Genomic DNA, 15,961 nt, shown 5'->3' on the forward strand with positions numbered 1-15,961 from the left:
CAGACCTATTTGTGCATTGGTGGTATAGTGGCTAGCATAGCTGCCTTCCAAGCAGTTGACCTGGGTTCGATTCCCAGCCAATGCAGTCAATGAAGCTAGTTGTCATGTGTCAATTGATGGGATAGACAAGGTGGCTGATCTTTTTCAACATTTTGGGGTTAATGTCTTTAATAACAAAGTGGTTGGAGATTGGCATGTGGCTGTGCTTGCGCGGCCAAAAATGTCTGGTGGATGATTGAATTTGTGTCTTGTTAAGTAGACTTGGTGACTTCTATGGACGTCAAAGTTTGTGGATGACAGGAGTTGCATTGTCTGACTTTTCTCCTTATCACATTTGATTTCTATTCAAGCTTGGGAACAATGTGGTGTGTATTTTAATTCTTAATTTAAGAATTTTGAAGCGTGCACCTCTTAGTTGACAAGGTTCCACCGAGACTTGGAACACTGGTTTCAGAGTCCAGAGTGCTGACCATTACACCATGGAACCCAGAGACCAGGCCTGTTGGTTAAGGTCGAAAGTAAATGTGTCATCACTCAATCGCATCTGCCAAATCACGTTTCGGTTTGCTCGACTTTGTGTCATTATGAACAGACCTATTTGTGCATTGGTGGTATAGTGGCTAGCATAGCTGCCTTCCAAGCAGTTGACCTGGGTTCGATTCCCAGCCAATGCAGTCGTTGAAGCTAGTTGTCATGTGTCAATTGATGGGATAGACAAGGTGGCTGATCTTTTTCAACATTTTGGGGTTAATGTCTTTAATAAGTGGTTGGAGATTGGCATGTGGCTGTGCTTGCGCGGCCAAAAATGTCTGGTGGATGATTGAATTTGTGTCTTGTTAAGTAGACTTGGTGACTTCTATGGACGTCAAAGTTTGTGGATGACAGGAGTTGCATTGTCTGACTTTTCTCCTTATCACATTTGATTTCTATTCAAGCTTGGGAACAATGTGGTGTGTATTTTAATTCTTAATTTAAGAATTTTGAAGCGTGCACCTCTTAGTTGACAAGGTTCCACCGAGACTTGGAACACTGGTTTCAGAGTCCAGAGTGCTGACCATTACACCATGGAACCCAGAGACCAGGCCTGTTGGTTAAGGTCGAAAGTAAATGTGTCATCACTCAATAGCATCTGCCAAATCACGTTTCGGTTTGCTCGACTTTGTGTCATTATGATCAGACCTACTTGTGCATTGGTGGTATAGTGGCTAGCATAGCTGCCTTCCAAACAGTTGACCTGGGTTTGATTCCCAGCCAATGCAGTCAATGAAGCTAGTTGTCATGTGTCAATTGATGGGATAGACAAGGTGGCTGATCTTTTTCAACATTTTGGGGTTAATGTCTTTAATAACAAAGTGGTTGGAGATTGGCATGTGGCTGTGCTTGCGCGGCCAAAAATGTCTGGTGGATGATTGAATTTGTGTCTTGTTAAGTAGACTTGGTGACTTCTATGGACGTCAAAGTTTGTGGATGACAGGAGTTGCATTGTCTGACTTTTCTCCTTATCACATTTGATTTCTATTCAAGCTTGGGAACAATGTGGCGGGTATTTTAATTCTTAATTTAAGAATTTTGAAGCGTGCACCTCTTAGTTGACAAGGTTCCACCGAGACTTGGAACACTGGTTTCAGAGTCCAGAGTGCTGACCATTACACCATGGAACCCAGAGACCAGGCCTGTTGGTTAAGGTCGAAAGTAAATGTGTCATCACTCAATCGCATCTGCCAAATCACGTTTCGGTTTGCTCGACTTTGTGTCATTATGAACAGACCTATTTGTGCATTGGTGGTATAGTGGCTAGCATAGCTGCCTTCCAAGCAGTTGACCTGGGTTCGATTCCCAGCCAATGCAGTCATTGAAGCTAGTTGTCATGTGTCAATTGATGGGATAGACAAGGTGGCTGATCTTTTCAACATTTTGGGGTTAATGTCTTTAATAACAGTGGTTGGAGATTGGCATGTGGCTGTGCTTGCGCGGCCAAAAATGTCTGGTGGATGATTGAATTTGTGTCTTGTTAAGTAGACTTGGTGACTTCTATGGACGTCAAAGTTTGTGGATGACAGGAGTTGCATTGTCTGACTTTTCTCCTTATCACATTTGATTTCTATTCAAGCTTGGGAACAATGTGGTGTGTATTTTAATTCTTAATTTAAGAATTTTGAAGCGTGCACCTCTTAGTTGACAAGGTTCCACCGAGACTTGGAACACTGGTTTCAGAGTCCAGAGTGCTGACCATTACACCATGGAACCCAGAGACCAGGCCTGTTGGTTAAGGTCGAAAGTAAATGTGTCATCACTCAATCGCATCTGCCAAATCACGTTTCGGTTTGCTCGACTTTGTGTCATTATGATCAGACCTACTTGTGCATTGGTGGTATAGTGGCTAGCATAGCTGCCTTCCAAACAGTTGACCTGGGTTCGATTCCCAGCCAATGCAGTCAATGAAGCTAGTTGTCATGTGTCAATTGATGGGATAGACAAGGTGGCTGATCTTTTTCAACATTTTGGGGTTAATGTCTTTAATAACAAAGTGGTTGGAGATTGGCATGTGGCTGTGCTTGCGCGGCCAAAAATGTCTGGTGGATGATTGAATTTGTGTCTTGTTAAGTAGACTTGGTGACTTCTATGGACGTCAAAGTTTGTGGATGACAGGAGTTGCATTGTCTGATTTTCTCCTTATCACATTTGATTTCTATTCAAGCTTGGGAACAATGTGGTGTGTATTTTAATTCTTAATTTAAGAATTTTGAAGCGTGCACCTCTTAGTTGACAAGGTTCCACCGAGACTTGGAACACTGGTTTCAGAGTCCAGAGTGCTGACCATTACACCATGGAACCCAGAGACCAGGCCTGTTGGTTAAGGTCGAAAGTAAATGTGTCATCACTCAATCGCATCTGCCAAATCACGTTTCGGTTTGCTCGACTTTGTGTCATTATGAACAGACCTATTTGTGCATTGGTGGTATAGTGGCTAGCATAGCTGCCTTCCAAGCAGTTGACCTGGGTTCGATTCCCAGCCAATGCAATCGTTGAAGCTAGTTGTCATGTGTCAATTGATGGGATAGACAAGGTGGCTGATCTTTTTCAACATTTTGGGGTTAATGTCTTTAATAACAAAGTGGTTGGAGATTGGCATGTGGCTGTGCTTGCGCGGCCAAAAATGTCTGGTGGATGATTGAATTTGTGTCTTGTTAAGTAGACTTGGTGACTTCTATGGACGTCAAAGTTTGTGGATGACAGGAGTTGCATTGTCTGACTTTTCTCCTTATCACATTTGATTTCTATTCAAGCTTGGGAACAATGTGGCGGGTATTTTAATTCTTAATTTAAGAACTTTGAAGCGTGCACCCCTTAATTTACAAGGTTCCACCGAGACTTGGAACACTGGTTTCAGAGTCCAGGGTGCTGACCATTACACCATGGAACCCAGAGACCAGGCCTGTTGGTTAAGGTCGAAAGTAAATGTGTCATCACTCAATCGCATCTGCCAAATCACGTTTCGGTTTGCTGGACTTTGTGTCATTATGAACAGACCTATTTGTGCATTGGTGGCATAGTGGCTAGCATAGCTGCCTTCCAAGCAGTTGACCTGGGTTCGATTCCCAGCCAATGCAGTCGTTGAAGCTAGTTGTCATGTGTCAATTGATGGGATAGACAAGGTGGCTGATCTTTTTCAACATTTTGGGGTTAATGTCTTTAATAAGTGGTTGGAGATTGGCATGTGGCTGTGCTTGCGCGGCCAAAAATGTCTGGTGGATGATTGAATTTGTGTCTTGTTAAGTAGACTTGGTGACTTCTATGGACGTCAAAGTTTGTGGATGACAGGAGTTGCATTGTCTGACTTTTCTCCTTATCACATTTGATTTCTATTCAAGCTTGGGAACAATGTGGCGGGTATTTTAATTCTTAATTTAAGAATTTTGAAGCGTGCACCTCTTAGTTGACAAGGTTCCACCGAGACTTGGAACACTGGTTTCAGAGTCCAGAGTGCTGACCATTACACCATGGAACCCAGAGACCAGGCCTGTTGGTTAAGGTCGAAAGTAAATGTGTCATCACTCAATCGCATCTGCCAAATCACGTTTCGGTTTGCTCGACTTTGTGTCATTATGAACAGACCTATTTGTGCATTGGTGGTATAGTGGCTAGCATAGCTGCCTTCCAAGCAGTTGACCTGGGTTCGATTCCCAGCCAATGCAGTCATTGAAGCTAGTTGTCATGTGTCAATTGATGGGATAGACAAGGTGGCTGATCTTTTCAACATTTTGGGGTTAATGTCTTTAATAACAGTGGTTGGAGATTGGCATGTGGCTGTGCTTGCGCGGCCAAAAATGTCTGGTGGATGATTGAATTTGTGTCTTGTTAAGTAGACTTGGTGACTTCTATGGACGTCAAAGTTTGTGGACGACAGGAGTTGCGTTGTCTGACTTTTCTCCTTATCACATTTGATTTCTATTCAAGCTTGGGAACAATGTGGTGTGTATTTTAATTCTTAATTTAAGAATTTTGAAGCGTGCACCTCTTAGTTGACAAGGTTCCACCGAGACTTGGAACACTGGTTTCAGAGTCCAGAGTGCTGACCATTACACCATGGAACCCAGAGACCAGGCCTGTTGGTTAAGGTCGAAAGTAAATGTGTCATCACTCAATCGCATCTGCCAAATCACGTTTCGGTTTGCTCGACTTTGTGTCATTATGAACAGACCTATTTGTGCATTGGTGGTATAGTGGCTAGCATAGCTGCCTTCCAAGCAGTTGACCTGGGTTCGATTCCCAGCCAATGCAGTCAATGAAGCTAGTTGTCATGTGTCAATTGATGGGATAGACAAGGTGGCTGATCTTTTTCAACATTTTGGGGTTAATGTCTTTAATAACAAAGTGGTTGGAGATTGGCATGTGGCTGTGCTTGCGCGGCCAAAAATGTCTGGTGGATGATTGAATTTGTGTCTTGTTAAGTAGACTTGGTGACTTCTATGGACGTCAAAGTTTGTGGATGACAGGAGTTGCATTGTCTGACTTTTCTCCTTATCACATTTGATTTCTATTCAAGCTTGGGAACAATGTGGTGTGTATTTTAATTCTTAATTTAAGAATTTTGAAGCGTGCACCTCTTAGTTGACAAGGTTCCACCGAGACTTGGAACACTGGTTTCAGAGTCCAGAGTGCTGACCATTACACCATGGAACCCAGAGACCAGGCCTGTTGGTTAAGGTCGAAAGTAAATGTGTCATCACTCAATCGCATCTGCCAAATCACGTTTCGGTTTGCTCGACTTTGTGTCATTATGAACAGACCTATTTGTGCATTGGTGGTATAGTGGCTAGCATAGCTGCCTTCCAAGCAGTTGACCTGGGTTCGATTCCCAGCCAATGCAGTCGTTGAAGCTAGTTGTCATGTGTCAATTGATGGGATAGACAAGGTGGCTGATCTTTTTCAACATTTTGGGGTTAATGTCTTTAATAAGTGGTTGGAGATTGGCATGTGGCTGTGCTTGCGCGGCCAAAAATGTCTGGTGGATGATTGAATTTGTGTCTTGTTAAGTAGACTTGGTGACTTCTATGGACGTCAAAGTTTGTGGATGACAGGAGTTGCATTGTCTGACTTTTCTCCTTATCACATTTGATTTCTATTCAAGCTTGGGAACAATGTGGTGTGTATTTTAATTCTTAATTTAAGAATTTTGAAGCGTGCACCTCTTAGTTGACAAGGTTCCACCGAGACTTGGAACACTGGTTTCAGAGTCCAGAGTGCTGACCATTACACCATGGAACCCAGAGACCAGGCCTGTTGGTTAAGGTCGAAAGTAAATGTGTCATCACTCAATAGCATCTGCCAAATCACGTTTCGGTTTGCTCGACTTTGTGTCATTATGATCAGACCTACTTGTGCATTGGTGGTATAGTGGCTAGCATAGCTGCCTTCCAAACAGTTGACCTGGGTTTGATTCCCAGCCAATGCAGTCAATGAAGCTAGTTGTCATGTGTCAATTGATGGGATAGACAAGGTGGCTGATCTTTTTCAACATTTTGGGGTTAATGTCTTTAATAACAAAGTGGTTGGAGATTGGCATGTGGCTGTGCTTGCGCGGCCAAAAATGTCTGGTGGATGATTGAATTTGTGTCTTGTTAAGTAGACTTGGTGACTTCTATGGACGTCAAAGTTTGTGGATGACAGGAGTTGCATTGTCTGACTTTTCTCCTTATCACATTTGATTTCTATTCAAGCTTGGGAACAATGTGGTGTGTATTTTAATTCTTAATTTAAGAATTTTGAAGCGTGCACCTCTTAGTTGACAAGGTTCCACCGAGACTTGGAACACTGGTTTCAGAGTCCAGAGTGCTGACCATTACACCATGGAACCCAGAGACCAGGCCTGTTGGTTAAGGTCGAAAGTAAATGTGTCATCACTCAATCGCATCTGCCAAATCACGTTTCGGTTTGCTCGACTTTGTGTCATTATGATCAGACCTACTTGTGCATTGGTGGTATAGTGGCTAGCATAGCTGCCTTCCAAACAGTTGACCTGGGTTCGATTCCCAGCCAATGCAGTCAATGAAGCTAGTTGTCATGTGTCAATTGATGGGATAGACAAGGTGGCTGATCTTTTTCAACATTTTGGGGTTAATGTCTTTAATAACAAAGTGGTTGGAGATTGGCATGTGGCTGTGCTTGCGCGGCCAAAAATGTCTGGTGGATGATTGAATTTGTGTCTTGTTAAGTAGACTTGGTGACTTCTATGGACGTCAAAGTTTGTGGATGACAGGAGTTGCATTGTCTGATTTTCTCCTTATCACATTTGATTTCTATTCAAGCTTGGGAACAATGTGGTGTGTATTTTAATTCTTAATTTAAGAATTTTGAAGCGTGCACCTCTTAGTTGACAAGGTTCCACCGAGACTTGGAACACTGGTTTCAGAGTCCAGAGTGCTGACCATTACACCATGGAACCCAGAGACCAGGCCTGTTGGTTAAGGTCGAAAGTAAATGTGTCATCACTCAATCGCATCTGCCAAATCACGTTTCGGTTTGCTCGACTTTGTGTCATTATGAACAGACCTATTTGTGCATTGGTGGTATAGTGGCTAGCATAGCTGCCTTCCAAGCAGTTGACCTGGGTTCGATTCCCAGCCAATGCAATCGTTGAAGCTAGTTGTCATGTGTCAATTGATGGGATAGACAAGGTGGCTGATCTTTTTCAACATTTTGGGGTTAATGTCTTTAATAACAAAGTGGTTGGAGATTGGCATGTGGCTGTGCTTGCGCGGCCAAAAATGTCTGGTGGATGATTGAATTTGTGTCTTGTTAAGTAGACTTGGTGACTTCTATGGACGTCAAAGTTTGTGGATGACAGGAGTTGCATTGTCTGACTTTTCTCCTTATCACATTTGATTTCTATTCAAGCTTGGGAACAATGTGGCGGGTATTTTAATTCTTAATTTAAGAACTTTGAAGCGTGCACCCCTTAATTTACAAGGTTCCACCGAGACTTGGAACACTGGTTTCAGAGTCCAGGGTGCTGACCATTACACCATGGAACCCAGAGACCAGGCCTGTTGGTTAAGGTCGAAAGTAAATGTGTCATCACTCAATCGCATCTGCCAAATCACGTTTCGGTTTGCTGGACTTTGTGTCATTATGAACAGACCTATTTGTGCATTGGTGGCATAGTGGCTAGCATAGCTGCCTTCCAAGCAGTTGACCTGGGTTCGATTCCCAGCCAATGCAGTCGTTGAAGCTAGTTGTCATGTGTCAATTGATGGGATAGACAAGGTGGCTGATCTTTTTCAACATTTTGGGGTTAATGTCTTTAATAAGTGGTTGGAGATTGGCATGTGGCTGTGCTTGCGCGGCCAAAAATGTCTGGTGGATGATTGAATTTGTGTCTTGTTAAGTAGACTTGGTGACTTCTATGGACGTCAAAGTTTGTGGATGACAGGAGTTGCATTGTCTGACTTTTCTCCTTATCACATTTGATTTCTATTCAAGCTTGGGAACAATGTGGTGTGTATTTTAATTCTTAATTTAAGAATTTTGAAGCGTGCACCTCTTAGTTGACAAGGTTCCACCGAGACTTGGAACACTGGTTTCAGAGTCCAGAGTGCTGACCATTACACCATGGAACCCAGAGACCAGGCCTGTTGGTTAAGGTCGAAAGTAAATGTGTCATCACTCAATCGCATCTGCCAAATCACGTTTCGGTTTGCTCGACTTTGTGTCATTATGATCAGACCTACTTGTGCATTGGTGGTATAGTGGCTAGCATAGCTGCCTTCCAAACAGTTGACCTGGGTTCGATTCCCAGCCAATGCAGTCAATGAAGCTAGTTGTCATGTGTCAATTGATGGGATAGACAAGGTGGCTGATCTTTTTCAACATTTTGGGGTTAATGTCTTTAATAACAAAGTGGTTGGAGATTGGCATGTGGCTGTGCTTGCGCGGCCAAAAATGTCTGGTGGATGATTGAATTTGTGTCTTGTTAAGTAGACTTGGTGACTTCTATGGACGTCAAAGTTTGTGGATGACAGGAGTTGCATTGTCTGACTTTTCTCCTTATCACATTTGATTTCTATTCAAGCTTGGGAACAATGTGGCGGGTATTTTAATTCTTAATTTAAGAACTTTGAAGCGTGCACCCCTTAATTTACAAGGTTCCACCGAGACTTGGAACACTGGTTTCAGAGTCCAGGGTGCTGACCATTACACCATGGAACCCAGAGACCAGGCCTGTTGGTTAAGGTCGAAAGTAAATGTGTCATCACTCAATCGCATCTGCCAAATCACGTTTCGGTTTGCTGGACTTTGTGTCATTATGAACAGACCTATTTGTGCGTTGGTGGTATAGTGGCTAGCATAGCTGCCTTCCAAGCAGTTGACCTGGGTTCGATTCCCAGCCAATGCAGTCGTTGAAGCTAGTTGTCATGTGTCAATTGATGGGATAGACAAGGTGGCTGATCTTTTTCAACATTTTGGGGTTAATGTCTTTAATAAGTGGTTGGAGATTGGCATGTGGCTGTGCTTGCGCGGCCAAAAATGTCTGGTGGATGATTGAATTTGTGTCTTGTTAAGTAGACTTGGTGACTTCTATGGACGTCAAAGTTTGTGGATGACAGGAGTTGCATTGTCTGACTTTTCTCCTTATCACATTTGATTTCTATTCAAGCTTGGGAACAATGTGGCGGGTATTTTAATTCTTAATTTAAGAACTTTGAAGCGTGCACCCCTTAATTTACAAGGTTCCACCGAGACTTGGAACACTGGTTTCAGAGTCCAGGGTGCTGACCATTACACCATGGAACCCAGAGACCAGGCCTGTTGGTTAAGGTCGAAAGTAAATGTGTCATCACTCAATCGCATCTGCCAAATCACGTTTCGGTTTGCTGGACTTTGTGTCATTATGAACAGACCTATTTGTGCATTGGTGGTATAGTGGCTAGCATAGCTGCCTTCCAAGCAGTTGACCTGGGTTCGATTCCCAGCCAATGCAGTCGTTGAAGCTAGTTGTCATGTGTCAATTGATGGGATAGACAAGGTGGCTGATCTTTTTCAACATTTTGGGGTTAATGTCTTTAATAACAAAGTGGTTGGAGATTGGCATGTGGCTGTGCTTGCGCGGCCAAAAATGTCTGGTGGATGATTGAATTTGTGTCTTGTTAAGTAGACTTGGTGACTTCTATGGACGTCAAAGTTTGTGGACGACAGGAGTTGCATTGTCTGACTTTTCTCCTGATCACATTTGATTTCTATTCAAGCTTGGGAACAATGTGGTGTGTATTTTAATTCTTAATTTAAGAATTTTGAAGCGTGCACCTCTTAGTTGACAAGGTTCCACCGAGACTTGGAACACTGGTTTCAGAGTCCAGAGTGCTGACCATTACACCATGGAACCCAGAGACCAGGCCTGTTGGTTAAGGTCGAAAGTAAATGTGTCATCACTCAATCGCATCTGCCAAATCACGTTTCGGTTTGCTGGACTTTGTGTCATTATGAACAGACCTATTTGTGCATTGGTGGTATAGTGGCTAGCATAGCTGCCTTCCAAGCAGTTGACCTGGGTTCGATTCCCAGCCAATGCAGTCGTTGAAGCTAGTTGTCATGTGTCAATTGATGGGATAGACAAGGTGGCTGATCTTTTTCAACATTTTGGGGTTAATGTCTTTAATAAGTGGTTGGAGATTGGCATGTGGCTGTGCTTGCGCGGCCAAAAATGTCTGGTGGATGATTGAATTTCTGTCTTGTTAAGTAGACTTGGTGACTTCTATGGACGTCAAAGTTTGTGGACGACAGGAGTTGCATTGTCTGACTTTTCTCCTGATCACATTTGATTTCTATTCAAGCTTGGGAACAATGTGGTGTGTATTTTAATTCTTAATTTAAGAATTTTGAAGCGTGCACCTCTTAGTTGACAAGGTTCCACCGAGACTTGGAACACTGGTTTCAGAGTCCAGAGTGCTGACCATTACACCATGGAACCCAGAGACCAGGCCTGTTGGTTAAGGTCGAAAGTAAATGTGTCATCACTCAATCGCATCTGCCAAATCACGTTTCGGTTTGCTGGACTTTGTGTCATTATGAACAGACCTATTTGTGCATTGGTGGTATAGTGGCTAGCATAGCTGCCTTCCAAGCAGTTGACCTGGGTTCGATTCCCAGCCAATGCAGTCGTTGAAGCTAGTTGTCATGTGTCAATTGATGGGATAGACAAGGTGGCTGATCTTTTTCAACATTTTGGGGTTAATGTCTTTAATAAGTGGTTGGAGATTGGCATGTGGCTGTGCTTGCGCGGCCAAAAATGTCTGGTGGATGATTGAATTTGTGTCTTGTTAAGTAGACTTGGTGACTTCTATGGACGTCAAAGTTTGTGGATGACAGGAGTTGCATTGTCTGACTTTTCTCCTTATCACATTTGATTTCTATTCAAGCTTGGGAACAATGTGGCGGGTATTTTAATTCTTAATTTAAGAACTTTGAAGCGTGCACCCCTTAATTTACAAGGTTCCACCGAGACTTGGAACACTGGTTTCAGAGTCCAGGGTGCTGACCATTACACCATGGAACCCAGAGACCAGGCCTGTTGGTTAAGGTCGAAAGTAAATGTGTCATCACTCAATCGCATCTGCCAAATCACGTTTCGGTTTGCTGGACTTTGTGTCATTATGAACAGACCTATTTGTGCATTGGTGGTATAGTGGCTAGCATAGCTGCCTTCCAAGCAGTTGACCTGGGTTCGATTCCCAGCCAATGCAGTCGTTGAAGCTAGTTGTCATGTGTCAATTGATGGGATAGACAAGGTGGCTGATCTTTTTCAACATTTTGGGGTTAATGTCTTTAATAACAAAGTGGTTGGAGATTGGCATGTGGCTGTGCTTGCGCGGCCAAAAATGTCTGGTGGATGATTGAATTTGTGTCTTGTTAAGTAGACTTGGTGACTTCTATGGACGTCAAAGTTTGTGGACGACAGGAGTTGCATTGTCTGACTTTTCTCCTGATCACATTTGATTTCTATTCAAGCTTGGGAACAATGTGGTGTGTATTTTAATTCTTAATTTAAGAATTTTGAAGCGTGCACCTCTTAGTTGACAAGGTTCCACCGAGACTTGGAACACTGGTTTCAGAGTCCAGAGTGCTGACCATTACACCATGGAACCCAGAGACCAGGCCTGTTGGTTAAGGTCGAAAGTAAATGTGTCATCACTCAATCGCATCTGCCAAATCACGTTTCGGTTTGCTGGACTTTGTGTCATTATGAACAGACCTATTTGTGCATTGGTGGTATAGTGGCTAGCATAGCTGCCTTCCAAGCAGTTGACCTGGGTTCAATTCCCAGCCAATGCAGTCGTTGAAGCTAGTTGTCATGTGTCAATTGATGGGATAGACAAGGTGGCTGATCTTTTTCAACATTTTGGGGTTAATGTCTTTAATAAGTGGTTGGAGATTGGCATGTGGCTGTGCTTGCGCGGCCAAAAATGTCTGGTGGATGATTGAATTTCTGTCTTGTTAAGTAGACTTGGTGACTTCTATGGACGTCAAAGTTTGTGGACGACAGGAGTTGCATTGTCTGACTTTTCTCCTGATCACATTTGATTTCTATTCAAGCTTGGGAACAATGTGGTGTGTATTTTAATTCTTAATTTAAGAATTTTGAAGCGTGCACCTCTTAGTTGACAAGGTTCCACCGAGACTTGGAACACTGGTTTCAGAGTCCAGAGTGCTGACCATTACACCATGGAACCCAGAGACCAGGCCTGTTGGTTAAGGTCGAAAGTAAATGTGTCATCACTCAATCGCATCTGCCAAATCACGTTTCGGTTTGCTGGACTTTGTGTCATTATGAACAGACCTATTTGTGCATTGGTGGTATAGTGGCTAGCATAGCTGCCTTCCAAGCAGTTGACCTGGGTTCGATTCCCAGCCAATGCAGTCGTTGAAGCTAGTTGTCATGTGTCAATTGATGGGATAGACAAGGTGGCTGATCTTTTTCAACATTTTGGGGTTAATGTCTTTAATAAGTGGTTGGAGATTGGCATGTGGCTGTGCTTGCGCGGCCAAAAATGTCTGGTGGATGATTGAATTTGTGTCTTGTTAAGTAGACTTGGTGACTTCTATGGACGTCAAAGTTTGTGGATGACAGGAGTTGCATTGTCTGACTTTTCTCCTTATCACATTTGATTTCTATTCAAGCTTGGGAACAATGTGGCGGGTATTTTAATTCTTAATTTAAGAACTTTGAAGCGTGCACCCCTTAATTTACAAGGTTCCACCGAGACTTGGAACACTGGTTTCAGAGTCCAGGGTGCTGACCATTACACCATGGAACCCAGAGACCAGGCCTGTTGGTTAAGGTCGAAAGTAAATGTGTCATCACTCAATCGCATCTGCCAAATCACGTTTCGGTTTGCTGGACTTTGTGTCATTATGAACAGACCTATTTGTGCATTGGTGGTATAGTGGCTAGCATAGCTGCCTTCCAAGCAGTTGACCTGGGTTCGATTCCCAGCCAATGCAGTCGTTGAAGCTAGTTGTCATGTGTCAATTGATGGGATAGACAAGGTGGCTGATCTTTTTCAACATTTTGGGGTTAATGTCTTTAATAACAAAGTGGTTGGAGATTGGCATGTGGCTGTGCTTGCGCGGCCAAAAATGTCTGGTGGATGATTGAATTTGTGTCTTGTTAAGTAGACTTGGTGACTTCTATGGACGTCAAAGTTTGTGGACGACAGGAGTTGCATTGTCTGACTTTTCTCCTGATCACATTTGATTTCTATTCAAGCTTGGGAACAATGTGGTGTGTATTTTAATTCTTAATTTAAGAATTTTGAAGCGTGCACCTCTTAGTTGACAAGGTTCCACCGAGACTTGGAACACTGGTTTCAGAGTCCAGAGTGCTGACCATTACACCATGGAACCCAGAGACCAGGCCTGTTGGTTAAGGTCGAAAGTAAATGTGTCATCACTCAATCGCATCTGCCAAATCACGTTTCGGTTTGCTCGACTTTGTGTCATTATGAACAGACCTATTTGTGCATTGGTGGTATAGTGGCTAGCATAGCTGCCTTCCAAGCAGTTGACCTGGGTTCGATTCCCAGCCAATGCAGTCGTTGAAGCTAGTTGTCATGTGTCAATTGATGGGATAGACAAGGTGGCTGATCTTTTTCAACATTTTGGGGTTAATGTCTTTAATAAGTGGTTGGAGATTGGCATGTGGCTGTGCTTGCGCGGCCAAAAATGTCTGGTGGATGATTGAATTTGTGTCTTGTTAAGTAGACTTGGTGACTTCTATGGACGTCAAAGTTTGTGGATGACAGGAGTTGCATTGTCTGACTTTTCTCCTTATCACATTTGATTTCTATTCAAGCTTGGGAACAATGTGGTGTGTATTTTAATTCTTAATTTAAGAATTTTGAAGCGTGCACCTCTTAGTTGACAAGGTTCCACCGAGACTTGGAACACTGGTTTCAGAGTCCAGAGTGCTGACCATTACACCATGGAACCCAGAGACCAGGCCTGTTGGTTAAGGTCGAAAGTAAATGTGTCATCACTCAATAGCATCTGCCAAATCACGTTTCGGTTTGCTCGACTTTGTGTCATTATGATCAGACCTACTTGTGCATTGGTGGTATAGTGGCTAGCATAGCTGCCTTCCAAACAGTTGACCTGGGTTTGATTCCCAGCCAATGCAGTCAATGAAGCTAGTTGTCATGTGTCAATTGATGGGATAGACAAGGTGGCTGATCTTTTTCAACATTTTGGGGTTAATGTCTTTAATAACAAAGTGGTTGGAGATTGGCATGTGGCTGTGCTTGCGCGGCCAAAAATGTCTGGTGGATGATTGAATTTGTGTCTTGTTAAGTAGACTTGGTGACTTCTATGGACGTCAAAGTTTGTGGATGACAGGAGTTGCATTGTCTGACTTTTCTCCTTATCACATTTGATTTCTATTCAAGCTTGGGAACAATGTGGTGTGTATTTTAATTCTTAATTTAAGAATTTTGAAGCGTGCACCTCTTAGTTGACAAGGTTCCACCGAGACTTGGAACACTGGTTTCAGAGTCCAGAGTGCTGACCATTACACCATGGAACCCAGAGACCAGGCCTGTTGGTTAAGGTCGAAAGTAAATGTGTCATCACTCAATCGCATCTGCCAAATCACGTTTCGGTTTGCTCGACTTTGTGTCATTATGATCAGACCTACTTGTGCATTGGTGGTATAGTGGCTAGCATAGCTGCCTTCCAAACAGTTGACCTGGGTTCGATTCCCAGCCAATGCAGTCAATGAAGCTAGTTGTCATGTGTCAATTGATGGGATAGACAAGGTGGCTGATCTTTTTCAACATTTTGGGGTTAATGTCTTTAATAACAAAGTGGTTGGAGATTGGCATGTGGCTGTGCTTGCGCGGCCAAAAATGTCTGGTGGATGATTGAATTTGTGTCTTGTTAAGTAGACTTGGTGACTTCTATGGACGTCAAAGTTTGTGGATGACAGGAGTTGCATTGTCTGATTTTCTCCTTATCACATTTGATTTCTATTCAAGCTTGGGAACAATGTGGTGTGTATTTTAATTCTTAATTTAAGAATTTTGAAGCGTGCACCTCTTAGTTGACAAGGTTCCACCGAGACTTGGAACACTGGTTTCAGAGTCCAGAGTGCTGACCATTACACCATGGAACCCAGAGACCAGGCCTGTTGGTTAAGGTCGAAAGTAAATGTGTCATCACTCAATCGCATCTGCCAAATCACGTTTCGGTTTGCTCGACTTTGTGTCATTATGAACAGACCTATTTGTGCATTGGTGGTATAGTGGCTAGCATAGCTGCCTTCCAAGCAGTTGACCTGGGTTCGATTCCCAGCCAATGCAATCGTTGAAGCTAGTTGTCATGTGTCAATTGATGGGATAGACAAGGTGGCTGATCTTTTTCAACATTTTGGGGTTAATGTCTTTAATAACAAAGTGGTTGGAGATTGGCATGTGGCTGTGCTTGCGCGGCCAAAAATGTCTGGTGGATGATTGAATTTGTGTCTTGTTAAGTAGACTTGGTGACTTCTATGGACGTCAAAGTTTGTGGATGACAGGAGTTGCATTGTCTGACTTTTCTCCTTATCACATTTGATTTCTATTCAAGCTTGGGAACAATGTGGCGGGTATTTTAATTCTTAATTTAAGAACTTTGAAGCGTGCACCCCTTAATTTACAAGGTTCCACCGAGACTTGGAACACTGGTTTCAGAGTCCAGGGTGCTGACCATTACACCATGGAACCCAGAGACCAGGCCTGTTGGTTAAGGTCGAAAGTAAATGTGTCATCACTCAATCGCATCTGCCAAATCACGTTTCGGTTTGCTGGACTTTGTGTCATTATGAACAGACCTATTTGTGCATTGGTGGCATAGTGGCTAGCATAGCTGCCTTCCAAGCAGTTGACCTGGGTTCGATTCCCAGCCAATGCAGTCGTTGAAGCTAGTTGTCATG

General features: G+C 43.2%; 28 non-coding genes across 28 annotated transcripts; all 28 read left to right on the top strand.

Moving 5' to 3' along the window:
* The first annotated feature begins 13 nt into the window (after nucleotides 1-13).
* Nucleotides 14-85, top strand: trnag-ucc (transfer RNA glycine (anticodon UCC)). The gene has a single exon. It is a non-coding gene; the product is annotated as a tRNA-Gly (tRNA).
* A 517-nt stretch (nucleotides 86-602) lies between these two features.
* On the top strand, nucleotides 603-674 carry trnag-ucc (transfer RNA glycine (anticodon UCC)). Its single transcript has one exon. It is a non-coding gene; the product is annotated as a tRNA-Gly (tRNA).
* A 513-nt stretch (nucleotides 675-1,187) lies between these two features.
* On the top strand, nucleotides 1,188-1,259 carry trnag-ucc (transfer RNA glycine (anticodon UCC)). Its single transcript has one exon. It is a non-coding gene; the product is annotated as a tRNA-Gly (tRNA).
* A 517-nt stretch (nucleotides 1,260-1,776) lies between these two features.
* Nucleotides 1,777-1,848, top strand: trnag-ucc (transfer RNA glycine (anticodon UCC)). The gene has a single exon. It is a non-coding gene; the product is annotated as a tRNA-Gly (tRNA).
* Nucleotides 1,849-2,362: 514 nt separating this feature from the next.
* Nucleotides 2,363-2,434, top strand: trnag-ucc (transfer RNA glycine (anticodon UCC)). Its single transcript has one exon. It is a non-coding gene; the product is annotated as a tRNA-Gly (tRNA).
* Nucleotides 2,435-2,950: 516 nt separating this feature from the next.
* trnag-ucc (transfer RNA glycine (anticodon UCC)) lies at nucleotides 2,951-3,022 on the top strand. The gene has a single exon. It is a non-coding gene; the product is annotated as a tRNA-Gly (tRNA).
* A 517-nt stretch (nucleotides 3,023-3,539) lies between these two features.
* trnag-ucc (transfer RNA glycine (anticodon UCC)) lies at nucleotides 3,540-3,611 on the top strand. The gene has a single exon. It is a non-coding gene; the product is annotated as a tRNA-Gly (tRNA).
* Nucleotides 3,612-4,124: 513 nt separating this feature from the next.
* Nucleotides 4,125-4,196, top strand: trnag-ucc (transfer RNA glycine (anticodon UCC)). Its single transcript has one exon. It is a non-coding gene; the product is annotated as a tRNA-Gly (tRNA).
* Nucleotides 4,197-4,710: 514 nt separating this feature from the next.
* trnag-ucc (transfer RNA glycine (anticodon UCC)) lies at nucleotides 4,711-4,782 on the top strand. The gene has a single exon. It is a non-coding gene; the product is annotated as a tRNA-Gly (tRNA).
* Nucleotides 4,783-5,299: 517 nt separating this feature from the next.
* Nucleotides 5,300-5,371, top strand: trnag-ucc (transfer RNA glycine (anticodon UCC)). Its single transcript has one exon. It is a non-coding gene; the product is annotated as a tRNA-Gly (tRNA).
* Nucleotides 5,372-5,884: 513 nt separating this feature from the next.
* Nucleotides 5,885-5,956, top strand: trnag-ucc (transfer RNA glycine (anticodon UCC)). Its single transcript has one exon. It is a non-coding gene; the product is annotated as a tRNA-Gly (tRNA).
* A 517-nt stretch (nucleotides 5,957-6,473) lies between these two features.
* On the top strand, nucleotides 6,474-6,545 carry trnag-ucc (transfer RNA glycine (anticodon UCC)). Its single transcript has one exon. It is a non-coding gene; the product is annotated as a tRNA-Gly (tRNA).
* Nucleotides 6,546-7,061: 516 nt separating this feature from the next.
* Nucleotides 7,062-7,133, top strand: trnag-ucc (transfer RNA glycine (anticodon UCC)). Its single transcript has one exon. It is a non-coding gene; the product is annotated as a tRNA-Gly (tRNA).
* Nucleotides 7,134-7,650: 517 nt separating this feature from the next.
* Nucleotides 7,651-7,722, top strand: trnag-ucc (transfer RNA glycine (anticodon UCC)). The gene has a single exon. It is a non-coding gene; the product is annotated as a tRNA-Gly (tRNA).
* Nucleotides 7,723-8,235: 513 nt separating this feature from the next.
* Nucleotides 8,236-8,307, top strand: trnag-ucc (transfer RNA glycine (anticodon UCC)). The gene has a single exon. It is a non-coding gene; the product is annotated as a tRNA-Gly (tRNA).
* A 517-nt stretch (nucleotides 8,308-8,824) lies between these two features.
* On the top strand, nucleotides 8,825-8,896 carry trnag-ucc (transfer RNA glycine (anticodon UCC)). The gene has a single exon. It is a non-coding gene; the product is annotated as a tRNA-Gly (tRNA).
* A 513-nt stretch (nucleotides 8,897-9,409) lies between these two features.
* Nucleotides 9,410-9,481, top strand: trnag-ucc (transfer RNA glycine (anticodon UCC)). Its single transcript has one exon. It is a non-coding gene; the product is annotated as a tRNA-Gly (tRNA).
* Nucleotides 9,482-9,998: 517 nt separating this feature from the next.
* Nucleotides 9,999-10,070, top strand: trnag-ucc (transfer RNA glycine (anticodon UCC)). The gene has a single exon. It is a non-coding gene; the product is annotated as a tRNA-Gly (tRNA).
* A 513-nt stretch (nucleotides 10,071-10,583) lies between these two features.
* trnag-ucc (transfer RNA glycine (anticodon UCC)) lies at nucleotides 10,584-10,655 on the top strand. Its single transcript has one exon. It is a non-coding gene; the product is annotated as a tRNA-Gly (tRNA).
* A 513-nt stretch (nucleotides 10,656-11,168) lies between these two features.
* Nucleotides 11,169-11,240, top strand: trnag-ucc (transfer RNA glycine (anticodon UCC)). Its single transcript has one exon. It is a non-coding gene; the product is annotated as a tRNA-Gly (tRNA).
* A 517-nt stretch (nucleotides 11,241-11,757) lies between these two features.
* Nucleotides 11,758-11,829, top strand: trnag-ucc (transfer RNA glycine (anticodon UCC)). The gene has a single exon. It is a non-coding gene; the product is annotated as a tRNA-Gly (tRNA).
* A 513-nt stretch (nucleotides 11,830-12,342) lies between these two features.
* trnag-ucc (transfer RNA glycine (anticodon UCC)) lies at nucleotides 12,343-12,414 on the top strand. Its single transcript has one exon. It is a non-coding gene; the product is annotated as a tRNA-Gly (tRNA).
* A 513-nt stretch (nucleotides 12,415-12,927) lies between these two features.
* trnag-ucc (transfer RNA glycine (anticodon UCC)) lies at nucleotides 12,928-12,999 on the top strand. The gene has a single exon. It is a non-coding gene; the product is annotated as a tRNA-Gly (tRNA).
* A 517-nt stretch (nucleotides 13,000-13,516) lies between these two features.
* Nucleotides 13,517-13,588, top strand: trnag-ucc (transfer RNA glycine (anticodon UCC)). Its single transcript has one exon. It is a non-coding gene; the product is annotated as a tRNA-Gly (tRNA).
* A 513-nt stretch (nucleotides 13,589-14,101) lies between these two features.
* trnag-ucc (transfer RNA glycine (anticodon UCC)) lies at nucleotides 14,102-14,173 on the top strand. The gene has a single exon. It is a non-coding gene; the product is annotated as a tRNA-Gly (tRNA).
* Nucleotides 14,174-14,690: 517 nt separating this feature from the next.
* Nucleotides 14,691-14,762, top strand: trnag-ucc (transfer RNA glycine (anticodon UCC)). Its single transcript has one exon. It is a non-coding gene; the product is annotated as a tRNA-Gly (tRNA).
* Nucleotides 14,763-15,278: 516 nt separating this feature from the next.
* Nucleotides 15,279-15,350, top strand: trnag-ucc (transfer RNA glycine (anticodon UCC)). The gene has a single exon. It is a non-coding gene; the product is annotated as a tRNA-Gly (tRNA).
* Nucleotides 15,351-15,867: 517 nt separating this feature from the next.
* Nucleotides 15,868-15,939, top strand: trnag-ucc (transfer RNA glycine (anticodon UCC)). Its single transcript has one exon. It is a non-coding gene; the product is annotated as a tRNA-Gly (tRNA).
* Nucleotides 15,940-15,961: the final 22 nt, after the last annotated feature.

Source organism: Anarhichas minor, unplaced genomic scaffold, assembly GCF_050575085.1.
Source record: "Anarhichas minor isolate MPS153535 unplaced genomic scaffold, ASM5057508v1 ptg000005l, whole genome shotgun sequence".
NCBI classification, from domain to species: domain Eukaryota; kingdom Metazoa; phylum Chordata; class Actinopteri; order Perciformes; family Anarhichadidae; genus Anarhichas; species Anarhichas minor.